The 18,564-nt window shown below is 41.4% G+C and overlaps 1 protein-coding gene across 2 annotated transcripts in view; it reads right to left on the reverse strand.

The window, feature by feature from the left end:
- SEMA5A (semaphorin 5A) overlaps window positions 1-18,564 on the reverse strand; it is a 620,036-nt gene that overhangs the window by 69,906 nt on the left and 531,566 nt on the right. The gene's annotated exons all lie outside the window — the stretch shown is intronic.

Below are 18,564 nucleotides of genomic sequence, written 5' to 3' on the forward strand. Positions count from 1 at the left end.
AGGTTTTCCATTCCTCGGATCATCCTAGTAGCCCGTCTCTGAACCTGTTCCAGTTTGAATTCATCCTTCTTAAACAGTTTGAATTCATCCTTCTTAAACATGGGAGACCAGAACTGCACAGGTAGGGTCTCACCAGCGTCTTATATAACGGTACTAACATCTCCTTATCTTTGCTGGAAATACCTCGCCTGATGCATCCTAAAACTGCATTAGCTTTTTTCACGGCCATATCACATTGGCGGCTCATAGTCATCCTGCGATCTACCAATACCCCAAGGTCCTTCTCCTCCTCTGTTGCTTCCAACTGATGCATCCCCAATGTATATCTAAAGTTCTTATTATTAATCCCTAAGTGCATGACCTTGCACTTTTCACTATTAAACTTCATCCTATTACTATTACTCCAGTTTACAAGGTCGTCCAGAGCTTCCTGTATGATATCCCGGTCCTTCTCTGTGTTAGCAATACCCCCCAGCTTTGTGTCATCCGCAAATTTTATTAGCACATTCCTGCTTTTTGTGCCAAGGTTGGTAATAAAAAGGTTAAATAAGATTGGTCCCAGAACCGATCCTTGAGGAACTCCACTAGTAACCTCCTTCCATCCTGACAGTTCACCCTTCAGTACAACCCGTTGGAGTCTCCCCTTTAACCAGTTCCTTATCCACCTTTAAATTCTCATATTGATCCCCATCTTTTCCAATTTGACTAATAATTCCGCATGTGGAACCGTGACAAATGCCTTACTGAAATCGAGGTAAATTAGGTCTACCGCATTTCCTTTGTCTAAAAAGTCTGTCACCTTCTCAAAGAAGGAGATCAGGTTGGTATGGCATAATCTACCTTTAGTAAAACCATGTTGTACTTTGTCCCAATTACCATTGACCTCAATGTCCTTAACTATTTTCTCCTTCAAAATTTTTTCCAAGACCTTACATACCATAGATGTCAAACTAACAGGCCTATAGTTACTCAGATCACTCTTTCTCCCTTTCTTAAAGATAGGAACTACGTTAGCAATTCTCCAGTCGTATGGTACAACCCCTGAGTTTACTGATTCATTAAAAATTCTCGCTAACGGGCTTGCAATTTCATGCGCCAGTTCCTTTAATATTCTCGGATGAAGATTGTCTGGGCCCTCCGATTTTGTCCCATTAAGCGGTTCAAGTTTGGCTTCTACCTCAAATGTGGTAATATCCACCTCCATATCTTCATTCCTGTTTGTCATCCTTCCATTACCCCTAAGCTCCCCACTAGCCTTATTAAAGACTGAGGCAAAGTACTTATTTAGATATTGGGCCATGCCTAGGTTATCCTTAACCTCCTTTCCATCCTCAGTGTGTAGTGGTCCTACTTCTTCTTTCTTTGTTTTCTTCTTATTTATATGGCTATAGAACCTTTTACTATTGGTTTTAATTCCCTTTGCAAGGTTCAACTCTACTTGGCTTTTAGCCTTTCTCACTTTATCCCTACATGTTCTGACCTCACTAAGATAGCTTTCCTTGCTAATCCCACCCTTCTTCCACTCCTTGTAGGCTTTCTGCTTTTTCTCCTCTCTGAGATGCTTGCTCATCCAACTTGGTCTACAACTCCTGCCTATGTTTTTTTTTCCCCTTTCTTGGGATGCAGGCTTCCGATAGTTTCTGCAGCTGCGACTTAAAGTAATTCCAGGCCTCTTCCACATTTAGATCCACAAGTTATTCAGTCCAATCCACTTCCCTAACTAATTCCCTTAATTCTTTAAAGTTAGCCCTTTTGAAATAAAAAACCCTAGTCCCAGATCTATTTTTGTTTATCCTTCCATCTAATTTGAACAGAATTAGCTCATGATCACTCAAACCAAGGTTGTCCCCTACAATCATTTCTTCTATGAGGTCCTCACTGCTCACCAAAACCAAATCTAAAATGGCATCCCCTCTTGTTGGTTCTTCAACTACTTGGTGAAGGAATCCATCAGCTATCACAACCAGAAAAATCTGATCCCTACTATTCTTGCTAGCACTTGTACTCCAGTCTATATCTGGGAAGTTAAAGTCTCCCATGATCAGACATTTCCCATTAGTGTTTACTTCCTTAAAAACATTAAAGAGGTCTCTAGCCATATCCAAATCAGATCCTGGTGGTCTGTAGCACACCTCAAGCACTATCTCAGGGGAGGCTCTAGTAGCTTTCTTTCCCAGTGTGATTTTTGCCCAGACAGACTCTGTCTTGTCCATTCCATCACTTCTTATTTCTTTACAGTTAACCTCCTCATTGACGTACAATGCTACTCCACCACCTTTGCCTTTATTTCTATCTTTCCTAAACAGCACACAGCATTCAATACCTGTACTCCAGTCATGACTACTATTCCACCACGTTTCTGTTATCCCTATAATATCTGGTTTCACTTCCTGCACCAGTAGCTCTAGTTCCTCCATTTTGTTCCCTAGGTTCCTCGCATTAGTGTACAGACATCTTAATTTTTGCCATTTGGCTTCACTCACATTCTGTACCCTGTTAGGCACAAACATTCTACCACCAACATCACATGTTAGTCTGTTATCTACACTACCCTTCCTCCTTATGCCAATTCTTCTGTCCACGGCTGTATCCCCTCTTACTTTGTTTACTTCCCTCTCAAGGTTAAATTCCGGCGTGGAGATCTCCCAAACATCTCCCAACCATCTCCCCCAAATTTCTAGTTTAAAGTTCTCTTTGAATTCTAATACCTCAAAGGTTTTTTTTACTTGGAGGAATATACATAGAATGGGCTAGATTCACAAAGGAATTTAAGAGTGGTGACCCTGAGTGTTGCTACGCCTAACATTTAGCTACCTAGAAAAGTTACTGGGATTCACAAAGCCTGAATTTGGAACCTTGACTCTCTATACAATGAGTGGGGAGAAATAGGAGCCTTTCAATGGAATTTACAAAAGCCAGCATAATAGACAGGTCTTAACCTAAGATAGTCAATGAGAAGTGCGAAGCCAAAGAGTGTATCAAAAGTCTCATTCCTCTCTTGGAGACTGGCAGATAAGTGTGAGCTTCAGGAAGATATCACCCTCTGCTTGGAAGTTTCTCTCTTTGTGGGGGGAGGAGAGGATAGGGAGAGGAGGAACTCCAGATAACTTTCAGCCCAGTGGTTATGGCACTCACGTGGGATGTAGGAGACTCCCACAGTTCAAGTCTCTCCTCCACATGATGGAGTAAAGGGATTTGAACTGGGATCTACTATGTTTCAGTGAGTCCTCTATTTACTTGGTTAGAATATTTTAACACAGGGCTCCATCAGGCCTGGCCTACATCTAAAACTTAGGTCAACCTAGCTATTTCACCATAGGCGCCGATTCCATGGGTACTCTGGGGCTGGAGTACCCATGGGAAAAAAATTGTGGGTGCAGCGGCCTCACTGATCAGCTCCTCCCCCTTCCTCCCTTTGCCTCCTGCCTGCCATGGATCAGTTGTTCATCAGCCTGCAGGAGGCCCTGGGGGGAGGGGACTGGAGTGAAGGTGGGACATGCTTGGGGGAGGGGGCAGAATGGGGTGGGAAGATGCGGGAAAAGGTGGGATGAGGCTTTGGGGAAAGAAGAGGAGTGGGGGTTGAGCCTGGGGCGGAGTGAGGGTCAACCACCCACAGAGAAATTAGAAAAACGTGGCGTTTTCACACTCCTGAGAGATGTAGTTAAGCCGACTTACACCTCAGTATAGACACCCCTAGGTCAATGGAAGAATTCTTCCATCAACATAATTATCACCTCTCAAGGGGTGTATTTACTACAGCAACAGAAAAACTTCTGCTGCTGTAGCAAGTGTCTAAACTACAGCGGCATAGCTGAAACATGGCAACTGTGCTGCTACAGCACTTGTAATATAGAGATACCCTAGGTCTTTCCTGTTAAAGCTGTTCCACTGTGGATAATACATCAAATAAATGGAGCAGGAGAACTGATTCCTGCGCCACTCAGCTGAGTGCTCTAACCAACAGGCTACATAGTCATACTCTCTTTCACCGATTCTTTCATTATCTATTCACAGTGGAACAGCTTTAACAGGAGATAGACTGAAGCAGCCCCACACCAGAATATCTCATAGCTCAAGTGGTTAGGGCACTCACCTTAGGGGCAGCAGACACAATTCAAATCCTTTCTCCCCCTCAGATGGAGAGAGAACTTGAACTGGGGGTTTCCAACTTCCCAAGTGGGTACTCTAACCACTGGAGTAAAGTTTATGAGAGAGGTCCTCCTGCTGTTTTGTGTAAGCTCACCTGTAGGGGGCCAGTCAGGTGACACTTCAGGATAGTTAGGCAGAAGAACATCTTTCTTGCCCCATTTTGTGCATTGCTCTGGAGCTTAGGCATCCATAAGCCTGATATGGGGCTAGAACTGCTCCACTCATCTCAATAGATTGTCATACTCACATGCAGAAGCAGAAACACAGGCACCTACGGAACTTTTACCAGAAAAATGTAGTTGTTGAGTGAGTTTAGGCCCCTATAGGGGCAGCTGAGCTGGGGCTTTGTGAATATCTGTGGGGCTGGATTCTGGGTATTAGGAGCCTAAAGTGGCACTTAATGTGTCTAAATCCTTTTGTGAATCTAGCCACATGTTATTAGCTGCACTAACAACAATTCAATTAACTAGGATAAAATTAGATCTACAGTATCTGTGGTAATAAAGCTCAACTTTAAGGCATTAGCTAGGTCTATAATTAAGCAGTAGCTAAGACATTTATACATTTTCAGATTATAAAGCACTTGAAAAAAATGTAAATAAAACATACAAACCAACTATTAATTCCCTTAATTACATTTGCCAGCATGCAGAAAAACAATTTACTACTCCATATGGATTAATCTATGTATATGGGACAAGGATCTCACACATACATCTTTGAAGTCTTCAGTAGTGTTACATGGGTGTAACTGAGAGCAGACTTTATCTCAGAGAGTCATATCCATATCTGGCTGTTTAAAAAATGATAATTTGATGACATTCTCCCAGCTCTGAGATACAGTATTTAACTTATTATTTACTTATTTACATTGAGAGAGTGTGTCCCTGCCTGCAGGTATATGGGATCTTGGGGAGCAATTACCACACAGGTGGGGTGCAAAATAAACTTTATTAAGAAAATGCAAAAACAGGGAAAATTTAATAGTGAGGGGTATGGGGTTTGTTAAGGTAGGCAATTGGGGAGGGAGTTCTTTTAGTATAGTATAGGGGGTTTCAATAATGGGGTACAATACAGTGGGGTACAATACAGTTGGTAACCAACTAACACTGAAGTATAAATGTAACAGGTAGCTAACAATTTCTAGGTAAAGGGTGTGTCACAGCAGCATATAACCAACTAACAGTTATGGGTAAAATGTGTTAAATAACCAACAACTCTAGGTAAAAATGTGTCACAGTGGTGTAAATATAAAATGTGAGGTGTGTGAGAGAGAAAAAGGGTAACCAATGGGGTTTTATGCTAGACTTCAGTAATACAATTGAGGTTTGGCAGCAGTAGGAGCGGGGTGAACACGTGAGGGAAGGGATTAAAAGAGAGAGAGAGAGAGAGAGAGAGAGAGAAAGGCAGTGGTAGAGGAATGAGGTTAGGGGATGGGGGAAGAGGAGCACGTGGTGGAGCAGAAACCAAAGATAGAGGCGCTACAGAGGGAGATTTAAACTCAGGGAGACACAGAGAGCAGACAGGCTGCAAGTTTAAACAGCAGAGAGACTGCAATGAGTGACTGGGGAGCTCGGGGAGGGGGGGATTGGGGCAGTGGGAAGACAAATTCAAATAGTAAAAACCTTATCTATCCCCTAACTTAATCAAACTTATATAAAATGACAAGCAGCTACAGAATACAACCAGGCAATGATTTTCTAAACTTATCTTAACCAACAATTAGGCACACAACAAATATCACAGAAACTTACAAGCTCTACAATCTTAACAAACTATGACTTATTAAATTAAAAAAAAACCAAGACCTATGGTGCACCTTATGCTATGGGGAGGTTACAGAGGGCAGAGTGGTATGTATCCAGGACCCAGCTCCCAAGGAAGCCAAGGGATGATGGCTACAGCGGTGGATACAGCTGAAAGCAGAGAGCCCCAAGGCAAAGCCCACAGGAGCAGAGCTTAGCAGTGGCAAAGAACCCTGTAGTTTAAGAGAGGTTTTAAGACACAGACCAAGGTTTAGCTTGAGTCTGTGTGCTGGGGAAACAGAGCCAGCAGCTAAAATAATAAAATAAAAGTATAGAAAGTTTTACAGAGGGATTCTTACCAGTCCCCAAGGCAGCAGCAAAGGCAGAAGCAGCAGCAACATCAGAAGAGGCAAGGAGGGTTCGGTACAGTCTCAATAATCAGGAGATCTCTCAGGTAGCAATTCGTTCTTCGTGGGGGGGTTTCAAAAACGGGGGTACGCTCAAAAATAAAACGAGAGCGGAGAAAGGACACCCCAGAACCCCTGGCTGATCAGACCAGGCAGCAATGCAGGAACCTTTCTGAGGTGTGTTTCAAAAATGTCTGGTTTTAAAGGCAAACTTGGGCAGTTTCCCACCAGTAATCCTGATAGGCTCCCTCTGTCACAGGGGAGGGGGCACAGGGGAAAAACTGAAGGTAAGCCCAGAGACATAGTCCTGTGCAATAGGTGACTCAAGAGCACATGAGACTATGACTCATGCCCAGGATCTTAAAACCACAATAGGCCTTGCAGCTCTGGACATTGCCTACCCTACACCAAGCCCAGGTTCAACGAGGTGATAACAGGACTAACCCTTTGAAAAGGGCAGTGGTCCCACTTAGCATGCAGCACAAGTGGCCATCCCTTTGAGAAGGGCAATGGCTCTTGTTAAACAACTTAAGGGGCCCTCCCTTTGAGAAGGGCAGTGGCCCTGGTAAACAACTTAACAGCCAGGGAAGGGCGGCCACAGGAGAACAGAAAACAAAATGGAGTCTGGGGAAACAAAATGGAATAGGGGAATAGCTGTAACGGACAGAGTGTAAATATCATTTATCAAAATGTCATAGGAGGAAGTACAATAAATGTAGATGTCCCCTGCTGCATAACTGGCCTGTGTCTTTTCAGTCAACATTTTCATTTCTCTCTCCTTCAAAAATATATTGTAGTTCATATTTAGTAACCAGATGCTGTAGTAGAATGAGTCTATCTCCCAGTTTTAGCATCAGTGAAATAGAAAGATAACTTAAATACAATGGATTTAATTCTACTCTCTGTTACATATATCCAACCTCATTAAAGTAAAAACCTGGATGAGTTTCTAGAAAGCTGTATGGACATACAGGATGAGCCTTTTTCTTTACTGTCTTGTATATGTGTAGTCATTACACCAGTGCTAAATCAGAATAGTAAGTAGAATTTTACACCCACTTTGCACAGCTGTCAATGACTACACATATTACAAGGCAGTGGAGAATCAGGTCCCACATGTCAGCCATCATTGCTCTATGACAAGGTGGAATTTAATTCTGTGGCAAGGTCTCTGGATTTTGTGGCAGTTTCCGATAAACTAAAAAATATATATTTTTGCTGAATTAAATACGAAAATGAATATCACAAGCAGTTTAGTAACCTCTTTGTTCTTTACTTTGATAAGAAAAAAGTTTATTTTACACTGTCCTCACACTTTCAGTCTTCAATATACTGCAGATTTTTGTATTGATATTGCCCAACTGCATCATAGAAGATGTCAGGGTGAAATGGCAGGTTTTGGCAGACAGGTATGGGACAGGTATGAGAAGAGGTAACATTGTAAAATTTAACATTATTCACAACCAGATATGAGTGGGATAGTTCACACCTTTTAGAACTATTGTTTCAGGCTGTCGGCATATTCAGAAAAACATGATTGCAAAAGTGTATCCTCAGGTGTAGTCTACACTTAGGGCTTGTCTATGCTTGAAACGCTACAGAGACACAGCTGTAGCTGCACCATTGTAGCACATCAGTACCTTAGATATTACCTATGTCAACAAGATGGGTTCTCCTCTGTTGGCACAGACAATCCACCTCCCTGAGAGGCGGTAGCTAGGTCTTTGGAAGAATTCTTCTGTTGACCTAGAGCTACCTACACCAGGGGTTAGATCAATGTAACCATGTTGCTCAGAGGTGTGGATTTTTCACACCCTGAATGATGTTGCAGAGTTGATCTAACTTTTGAGTATAGACCAGGCTTTGCAAGTTATATCAGCAGAGATCAGGTGTGTGAAAAAAATGTAACCCTGACCAACATGGCTACATCAGCAAAAACCCCAGAGTAAACTTAGCTGTGTTGACACAAGAGTGCTTCTATTGATGTAGCATGTTGCTCAGAAAGGTTGTGTTCCTATACCAACACAAAAATGCCTTCTGTTGATATAGTCTCCGTCTACCCTAGAGGCACTATTAGCACTAGCTATGCCAGCATAAGCTATGTAGTGCAGACACATTTTCAAGTCTTTCTTTGCAATCCAGAAGGCTAAAAACATATGACCGGTTCACCACTGTGTTACTCCAGCTTTACTTCACTGAAAGCTGTGGAGTTAAACCAACGTTAAAACTGAAGTAATGCAGTGGTGCGACAAGACGACCATTTTTTGTTTAAATGAAAGGTTAGGCCTCATCTACATTTAAAATTTAGTTTGACATAGGTATGGTGCTCAGGAGTATGAAAAATCTACACCACTGAGCACTGTAGCTATGCTGGTCTAACCCCTGGTGTAGACGCAGCTCCAAAATCCTTCCATCTACCTAGCTATCATTGCTGGGTAGGTGGTGTTCCTACAGTGACAGAAAAATCCCTTCTATTGCTATAGGCTGCGTCTACGCTATGAGGTTATGCCAGCACAGATAAGCCATAGATTTTGGAGCACAGTTCTGCAGCAAATTGCGTAGCAAATTCTTGGGTTGCAGAATCACAAGGGCCATGACCATGTGTTTGCGAAGGAGGTTAAAAAACCATAGAATATGAGTTTTTCACTCTTTACATTGACTGCCACCTAAAATAAAACAACATGAATTAAAAACAGTGACAGTTGTTGCATCTGTAAAAAAAAATATTATATGTGATATTAGCAATATATTTTGGTCCTGTCTATACATAAAAACATAACAAAAATATTATTTAATGGAACACGATATGCATCTATTGTTGTAATACCAAGATCATCCACACTTTTTATGTTGTGTGATTTCAGTAATATATCAAAGGTAAGTATCCATTAGCAAAAATGGATAGCAACAATATTATGTGCAAAAGATATTCTACTTTAATTGCAGATGGCAACATCTGTTGCATCCAACATGGAAATATTGGCTTTCAAAGTCTGAGGGAATATTGTCTCTGTCAGAAGAAGATGGTGCATAGAATAAATGATAGAATATATAGCAGATTGAGTACATCCCATTTTTCTGATTCAACTATAGATTCAAGACTAAAGATGATTAAAAGTACACTGTAGCATATTTAAAAAAAAACATACTTAACTCTATTTGTTAGCTGCTACAGTTACAAGTAACAGAACCAGTTTTCTATAGAATATTCTGTTTCCTATTTATCTTTTTTCTGTTTTCAGTTTATTTTTTTTATGCAAACAGTATCTCCTTGTTACGTGCACTTCTTTTGTTCTCCTTTCTGTTCTTTTTCTTTGTGATCTACCGAGGTAATCCCTCAACATACACAAGACAGCTAAATCAGCATTAATAACCCATTAAAATTCACTCATCACATTGGTTGTCTTTTAGGATTTACTTTTAATGTACTGCATTGGTGGGGAGATTATTACTAGAATATTCTCTCAGAGCTTTAGAATTGTATATTGATTACAACTGCTTCTGTGTTTCAAGTTACTCTTGCTGTTTGTTTCATTGTGCACCAATTATGTCATTTTCCAAAATTCAATAGCTGTAGTTTTGAGGTGGTAGCTGAAACCTTCTCATATAAAAGACCAGAGTCTCACCTGGTATAAATGGGAAAAGTTCCATTGGGTTCTGGCCCCAAATATTTGTTTCATGTGGAACAAAGTAAAGAATCCAACAGAAAAAATCATTAAGCAGATGCAAACTGAATGAACCAGCAAGCTGCCTAAGGGTATGTCTACACTGCAATTAAAAACCCATGGCTGGCCCATGCCAGCTGGCTCGAGCTCATGAGGTTCATTTGGGTCCCTCCTACCTTACAGGACCCTAGAGCCTGGGCTTCAGTCCAAATATCTACACAGCAATTAAACAGCCCCTTAGCTGAGCCCTGCGAGCCAGAGCCAGCTGCCACAGGCTGACCACAGGTTTTTAATCGCAGTGTAAACACTTCCTGGGAAGAGACAGGGCTGGAAAATTCAGCAGCCACAAAGCCTGTCAGACATCTCCTGTGCTTTATCCCAGCATAAACCTCATGTGTTCCCTGCATTTGTCAAGATAAATCCACTATAAACTGAAGCTCTTCTTCTCTTGGGTATTATGATGCCATTATAGTCATTATTTTACCTTTGTTTGCCCATCAAATAGAAAGTTCTTGAGTAGACTGAAATAGCCTTTTTCTTCAAGAATCAAAAGTCTTGGATGGTTTAGAAACACATTCAACTGAACTTAAAATGAATGTGTCATTTACAGTTTTAAAAAATCTAAATTGCTCTATATGAACACAATTTTAGACAGGCAGAAAATCTCAACTTCTTTTAAAAGAAAAATTGATTACAGTACTATATATTCCTACAGCTAAAAACAAATCACAAGTACTGTATAACAGGACACCAGCAAAATATCATTTTATAAATCTAACTTAGACTATTGCTATTTTCTTCAAATTTTGCGCACTATAATACAGCTTCAAAAACTTGATCTCAATGAACACCTGGGACTCACTATGCACAGACCCTGAGAGGAAGACTTTTTTGGACTGTAAATTTCACAGCTATCCTGTGTTTGTGGTGTGCATGCTGCTTGACTGAAATATACTGTCTGGTCTGTCTGTTTGGGGGATTGTGTGCTGAGCCTAGCAGCCTGCTAGGGAAGGCTGAGAACTTCTTAACAAGGCTTTGATCGCTAAGCCCTTTAGCACCTATCAACCCTTACCCAGGGGGCGGGGCTACTCAAGACCAGGGCTTTAACTAGTGACCAGGAGCAGCTAACAAGGGAGTTTTGCGAGGGTGTTTAGAGGGGGAATGGGGGCTAGATACACTTAACATTCTTTAAACTTAAGATCAAAAACACCTCCTGATAAAAACCAAAACAGCAACAACAAAGGAACAAACTGCAAGAGTAAAAAGAGAACGCAGGAAGAAGTCCAGCAATAGAGTGGAGGCTATACAGTTTATTGCATTCATTGTAGCATGTATGATTACCTGCATCTATGGGCAGGTGGCATATGTGTGCATTTGATGCAAGGAGCTCCTGGCCCTCAGAGGCTTTGTAGACCAGAATGGCTGAGCTGGAGGAGCTAACAGAGACAGAGAGGTACATAGATGAAACTTTCTGGGACACAGCAAAACGCCGGTCTGACAGCCTCTGTGATGCTGAAGAGGAAAAAAGTATCAGGGAAGGAGAACATCCAACTGGAGCTGAGGAAAACAATCCCATAGTTGGGACTGTCCTTCCAGATGATGTTGTGGTATCCTCTTGCAGTGCGGATACCTCTCTGGGGGAGGGAACTCCAGTTATTAGGAAGAGGCAGGTATTAGTAATGGGTGAGTCGATCATTAGAAACATAGATAGCTCGGGTTGAGATGACTGAGAGAACCACATGGTGACTTGCCTGCCTGGTGTGAAGGCTGTGGATCACTCAAGACATTTAGATAGAATTTTGTGTAGTGCTGAGGAGAAGCCAGTGGTCATGGTACATGTAGGTACCAATGACATAGGGAAGGATAATAGATGTAGGCTGCAAGACACAATATCGAAGTCCAGGACTTTCATGGTAGCTGTGATGGGTTCCCCCCAAGGTGCCACTTGGAACTGGGGTACCATTGAGCCTCCCTGACACACCAGCCTGGGCTCTGTTTATACTATACTACTCTGACCAGACTGTCAGGCCCTCTCTCAGGCTTCAGTTTGCACCTTCACCAGCACATATCCAGGTAGGGACACACCCAGTTGCAGAAACATGCAGACGCTGTGATCAGCTCTGCATGGGAAAGCTTCAGCTGAGGAACTTCCCAGCCACTTAGGCACACACCCCACTCTGGAATGTAAACCCAAAATTATACCACCATGCACTGAACAGGAAACTGTACAGTGTAAGCTCATGAAATGTGCTCTTCCCTCAATGTGGAGAGGAATATACACAGCTTTCTGCCTCCAAGTTATAGCTTCCACACACTGGTTTGTGATTAAGCAACACCAAATGTATTAACTACAAAAGATAGATTTTAAGTGATTATAAGGGACAGCAAACAGATCAAAGCAGATTACCTAGCAAATAAACAAAAAAATCAATCTAAGCGTAATATACTAAAGAGGTTGGATATGAGCAGCAACTTCTCACCCTAAATGATGATTTAAGCCAGCTGCAGAGATTCTTAAGTGGCCAACTGCCCTTGCTTGCAGTTTAAAAATCCCAGGTATTCCTCTAGCAGGCTAGAAATCCCTCTTCCATGGCTAACTTTTGGGCCTCCATCTCTTTGTCTTGCAGTTCCAGGGCCGTTTGGTATGCAGCTTCTTGCCTGGCATTTTCTGCTGCCAATTTTTTTTTTTATAATTGTTTTAATTCCATCTGTCTCTTGTGTTCCTTCTCCCGCTCTTCTGCTTTCAATCTGCCAAACTCCAGTTTCTTGCTAGTTTCGTTTTCACTCGTTTTCCTGCTTTACTATCCCTACTTCCCTTGCCCAAAATAAGTAAACAGAAAATAACAAACTGGTAACCACTTTGACTGATCTCTATCCACCACACTTAAAACTCACTTAAAATTACTACCAATGTCTCAGAGCAACAAGCTGTGCATATCATCCTGCTTCTATGCCACTGTGACAGGTTAACCCTGGGGTGCCACATGGAACTGGGGTACTACTGAGCCCTCTGACCCAGCAGCCTGGACTCCCTCTCACACTCTACTGCTGTGGCAAGCTGCAAAGCCTTCCAGCCTGCATTGTCACCAGCATTCATATAGGTCGGGACACACCCAGCTGCAGTAATATGCAGGCTCTCTGACCACCAGCTTCCCAGCCTGAGACCCCAGAGCAGTACCATCCTGCCATGGTCAAATCTGGCCAGTATATGGGTTTAATACCCAGTCTGCCTCTCCCTCAATGTGAAGAGAACAATGCACACTTGTGGTAACCAAGCAAAGATTTTCCCCGACCACTCCAGTCAAAGGTCACTGGTTTAGATTAAAACATAAAATAAGTTTATTAATTATAAAAGGCTGGATTTTAAATGGTTATACGTGATAAACAGATCAAAGTAGATTATCTAGTAAATAAATAAAACCGCCTTGGTTCTGCTGGGGTTTTCCAGGTTTTCATACACAGGCTAGAAATCCCTCTAGCCTGGGACCATCACTTCCCACAGTTCAGTCTGTGTTCCTCAAGTGTGTTGTTGTAGGGAGAGTGAGGTCCCTTTTCCCCCCCCCTTTTATATCTTCTTCCCACTTGCTAGAAAGCTCTTTTGCTGTGACCTGAGTCAAATAGTTCCCACTGTGTAGTGCTATTTCTGAGAGGTTTCTATTGAACACACTTCCTGGGGTAATCCTTGTGCTTGTGTGCATTTCTCAATAGGACATTAACATTGTTTGTCATTTTTACTATTGTACCTGAAAGGCTGCTTGTTGGTATTTTCAACCTCACAATACGTTTCAGTAACACATACCCAGCCAAACTTCCTAACTTCACATACAATGATATCACATACAATCCAATGATATATTAATGTCTAGCAGACGAAGACTCTTAGAATGATACCTCACAAGGCATACTTTGTACAAAACATGACACTCGTGAATATTGGGGTGCAGTAGCATTCCCTGAAATACTTCCAGTTCCATGTGCAGGGCCAGTTAGACAGGCAGACTTGCAGGGTCACAATGTGTGGATGAGACGGTGGCGTAGGAAGGAAGGGTTTAGATTTATTAGGAATCAGGGAAAGTTTTGGGAAAGGGGGAGCCTATACAGTAAGGATGTGCTCCACCTAGACCAAAATGGAACCAGATTGCTGGCACTTAAAATTAAAAAGGTTGTAGAGTTGTTTTTAAATTAAGAGCTGTGGGAAAATCAACAGATGAGAAGGAGTATGTGGTTCGGACAGAGACATCCCTTGGGGGAGGATATATTAACGGAGATTCTCTATGTCCAAGTAAGGAGGAGAGGATAGAAGATGATAAAATATAGGTAGGAACTAATGAGAAACAATCAAATGAAAAAGAGTCCCATTCACTTACATCATGTAATGGCAGTTAAAATTGACAAGTTCTTCAAGTGCTTATATACAAATGTTAGAAATCTAAATAATAAGATGGGTGAACTAGAGTGCCTCATATTAAGAGAGGATATTGATATAATAGGCATCACAGAAACTTGGTGGAAAGAGGATAATCAGTGGGACACAGTACTACCAGGGTAAAAAAATATCAGAAAGACAGAAGAGGTCGTGCTGGTGATGGAGTGGCACTATATGAGAAAAAAAAACCCAAGTAAAATCAAATTAAGTAAAAATCTTAGACAAACCAAACTGTACCACAGAATCCCATTGAATAGTGATTCCATGCTCGAATAATAAAAATATAGCAGTAGAGATATACTACCAACCACCTGACCAGGACGGTGATAGTGACTGTGAAATTCTCAGGGAGATTAGAGAGGCTATAAAAATAATAAAAAAAACCCTCAACTATCTCCATATTGACTGGGTACATATCACCTCAGTAAGGGATGCAGAGACAAAATTTATTGACTCCTTAAATGACTGCTTCTTGGAGCAGCTAGTCCTGGAACCCACAAGAGAAGAGGCAATTCTTAATTTAGTTCTAAGTGAAGCACAGTTCCAACAGGTGAATCTAGTCCAACAGGTGAATATAGCTGAACTGCTTGGTAATAGTGACCATAACATAATTAAATTAAACATTCCCGTGGCAGGGAAAAACACCACAGCACGATAGCATTTAATTTCATAAAGGGGAACTACACAAAAATAAGGAAGTTAGTAAAACAGAAATTAAAAAGTACAGTGCCAAAAGTGAAGTCACTACAAGCTGCATGGAAACTTTTGAAAGACACCATAATAGAGGCTCAATTTCAATGTATACCCCAAACTGAAAAACAAAGTAAGAGAACCAAAAAAATGCTGACTGTGCCTAAACAACAAAGTACAAGAAGCAGTAAGAGGCAAAAAGGCATCCTTTAAAAAGTGGAAGTTAAATCTTAGTGAGGAAAATAGAAAGGAGCATAAACACTGGCAAGGAAAGTGTAAAAATATAATCTGGGAGGCCATAAAAGAATTTGAAGAACAGCTAGCGAAAGACTCAAAAAGTAATATCTAAATTTTTTTAAAGTACATCAGAAGCCGGAAGCCTGCTCAACTGCCAGTGGGGCTACTGGATGATCAAGGTGCTAAAGGACACTCAAGGACAATAAGGCTATTGCAGAGAAACTAAATGAATGCCTTGAATCGGTCTTCATGGCTGAGGATGTGAGAGAGATTCCCAAACCTGAGCCTTTCTTTTTAGCTGACAAATGTGAGGAACAGTCCCAGACTGAGGTGTCATTAGAGGAGGTTTTTTGAACAAACTGTTAAATTAAACAGCAATAAGGAACCAGGACCAGGTGGTACTCACCCAAGAGTTCTCAAGGAACTCAAATGTGAAATTGCAGAACTACTAACTGTAGTCTGTAACCTATCATTTAAATCAGCTTCTGTACCAGATGACTGGAGGACAGCTAATCTGATGCCAACTTTTTAAAAGGGCTCTAGAAGTGATCCTGGCAATTACAGGCCAGTAAGCCTGACTTCAGTACCAGGCAAATTGGTTGAAACTACAGTATAGTAAAGAACAGAATTGTCAGACAAATAGATTAACATAATTTGTTGGAGGAAGAATCAACATGTTTTTTCTAAAGGGAAATCGTGCCTCACCAATCTACTAGAATTCTTTGAGGGGGTCAACAAGCATGTGGACAAGGGGGATCCACTGGATATAGTGTATTTAGATTTTCAGAAACCCTTTGACAATGCCCCTCACCAAAGGCTCTTAAGCAAAGTAAGCTGTCATGGGATAAGAGGGAAGATCCTTTCATGGCTTGGCAACTAATTAAAAGATAGGAAACAAAGGTTAGAAATAAATGGTCAGTTTTCAGAATGGAGAGAGGTAAACAGTGGTGTCCCCCAGTGGTCTGTTCTGGGACCATTCCTATTTAACATATTCATAAATGATCTGGAAAAGGGATAAACAGTGAGATGGCAAAATTTGCAGATGATATAAAACTACTCAAGATAATTAAGTCCAAAGCAGACTGCAAAGAGCTACAAAGGGATGACACAAAACTGTGTGACTTGGCAACAAAATGGCAGATGAAAATTGAAATGTTGGTAAATGCAAAGTAATGCACATTGGAAAACATACTCCCAACTATACATATAAAATAATGGGCTGTAAATTAGCTGTTACCACTCAAGAAAGAGATCTTGGAGTCATTGTGGATAATTCTCTGAAAACATCCACACAATGTGCAGCAGCAGTCAAAAAAGCGAACAGAATGTTGGGAATCATTAAGAAAGGGATATATTGTAAGACAGAAAATATCATATTGTCTCTATCTAAATCCATGGTACGCCCACATCTTGAATATTGTGTGCAGATGTGGTTGCACCATCTCGAAAAAGATATATTGGAATTGGAAAAGGTTCAGAAAAGGAGTACAAAAATTATTAGCGGTACGGAACAGTTTCTATATGAGGAGGGTTTAATAGGATTGGGACTTCTGAACTTGGAAAAGAGACGACTAAGAGGGAATATGATAGAGTTCTATAAAATGATGACTGGTGTGGGAAAAGTAAAGAAGGAAGTGTTATTTATTCCTCAGAACACAAAAACTAATAGGCAGCAGGTTTAAAACAAACAAAAGGAAGTGGGAATGGGTGACAGGGGATGGAAGGCTTGATGATTTACCTGTTCTATTCATTCCCTCTGGGGCACTTGGCATTCACCACTGTCGGAAGACAGGATACTGGGCTACATGAACCTTTGGTCTGACCCAGTATGGCCATTCTTATGTTCCTATATTCTTATGATAGAAACACAGCTGTCTGTGGTGATGGTAGCTTTATTGTTCTGGCAGCCAAACTGGAACCAACATGAAAGTAAGGCTTTGCAGTGGGGAAAGGGGAGGGCTCAAACATTTAAGGGAACAGGATATCACATAGAGAACTTCCATACTTGCAGTTGGCAGGGCTGCTACCATAGAATGACCATGAAAATAGAGACAGCCTTGACAATTTTAAATGTAAAAAATCTATTCAAAATCCAGTATATTTCTTCACTCTGTTTCTTAGTCACTGCCTATATAATAACAGAATAACCTTTAATCTCACTTTTCCAGAAACAAAAATTGAACAAAAGAGCTCTCTTTCTTTCTCTCTCTTTCACCTTAAATAGAGATCATCTAATGTACATGGAATGTAGCTCATGTCTAGGACCTACATACACAAAGACTGTTATTGCAAGATAGAACATGTTATGTGTCTGACTTTTTGGTCATGTCATGTTTGCCAGCATATTGCTACACAGACAGTGGGGATTGTCTGAAAAAACCTCAAAGCATATTTGGTCTGTGTACCTGTGGGGAAAAGGTAAACAATAGTGGGGCTTTAAGAAGTTAAGATTTGCTGGCCTATAAATTATTAATATATCAATTACATTCTTTAATAATAACAGTTCTTCTTCCTCACTAGATCAATTAATAGAATTTGCCACCACTGGGTCAACATACATAACTAGTTAGAATGAAGTTTCTTTCAAATAAATGGATATGATTTTTGGCTTCTCTGGTATCTACATACTATTTGCACACCCAGTAGATATTCACTACTAGATGTCCCAAACATGCTTATGTATGTCGATAGACCCCGGTTGTCGGTGGGTGGAATCGAACCTAGGACCTCTGGAGCTAAATACATGAGCCTCTACTGCATGAGCTAAAAGCCATGTGGCTCTAAGCTAAGGCTGTAGAGCAGGCTCATTAACTCTCTGTCTCTCTCTAAGTGGTCTCAGTGACACTAGATGGGACAGAACACCACACCCGAATCAGTTGATGTTCGTAAGATCCACAGCCAGTCCCTTGGCATTCATGGAGCGCAGCAGCACTGCTTCAGGGTACTGAGTTGCATAGTCCACTACGATAAGAATGAACCGGTATCCGACAGCACTCTTCTCCAGTGGGCCAACTATGTTGACTTCAATTCACTCAAAGTTGTACACTTACAAGCAGGAGGGGAGATCAACGGGGCTCTCTCAGCTGGCCAAGGTGTGGTGAGCTGGCACTCTGGGCATGAGGCGCAGAAATCTGCCACATCTTGGTAGACCCCTGGCCAAAAGAACTGGGCTAAAATCCAGGCCAGCATCTTTTCCCTTTCAAGGTGCCCAGCCACAGGTATGGCATGGGCGAGTCACATAACTT

The sequence above is a fragment of the Gopherus evgoodei genome, chromosome 2 (genome assembly GCF_007399415.2).
Source record: "Gopherus evgoodei ecotype Sinaloan lineage chromosome 2, rGopEvg1_v1.p, whole genome shotgun sequence".
In the NCBI taxonomy this organism is placed as follows: Eukaryota; Metazoa; Chordata; order Testudines; family Testudinidae; genus Gopherus; species Gopherus evgoodei.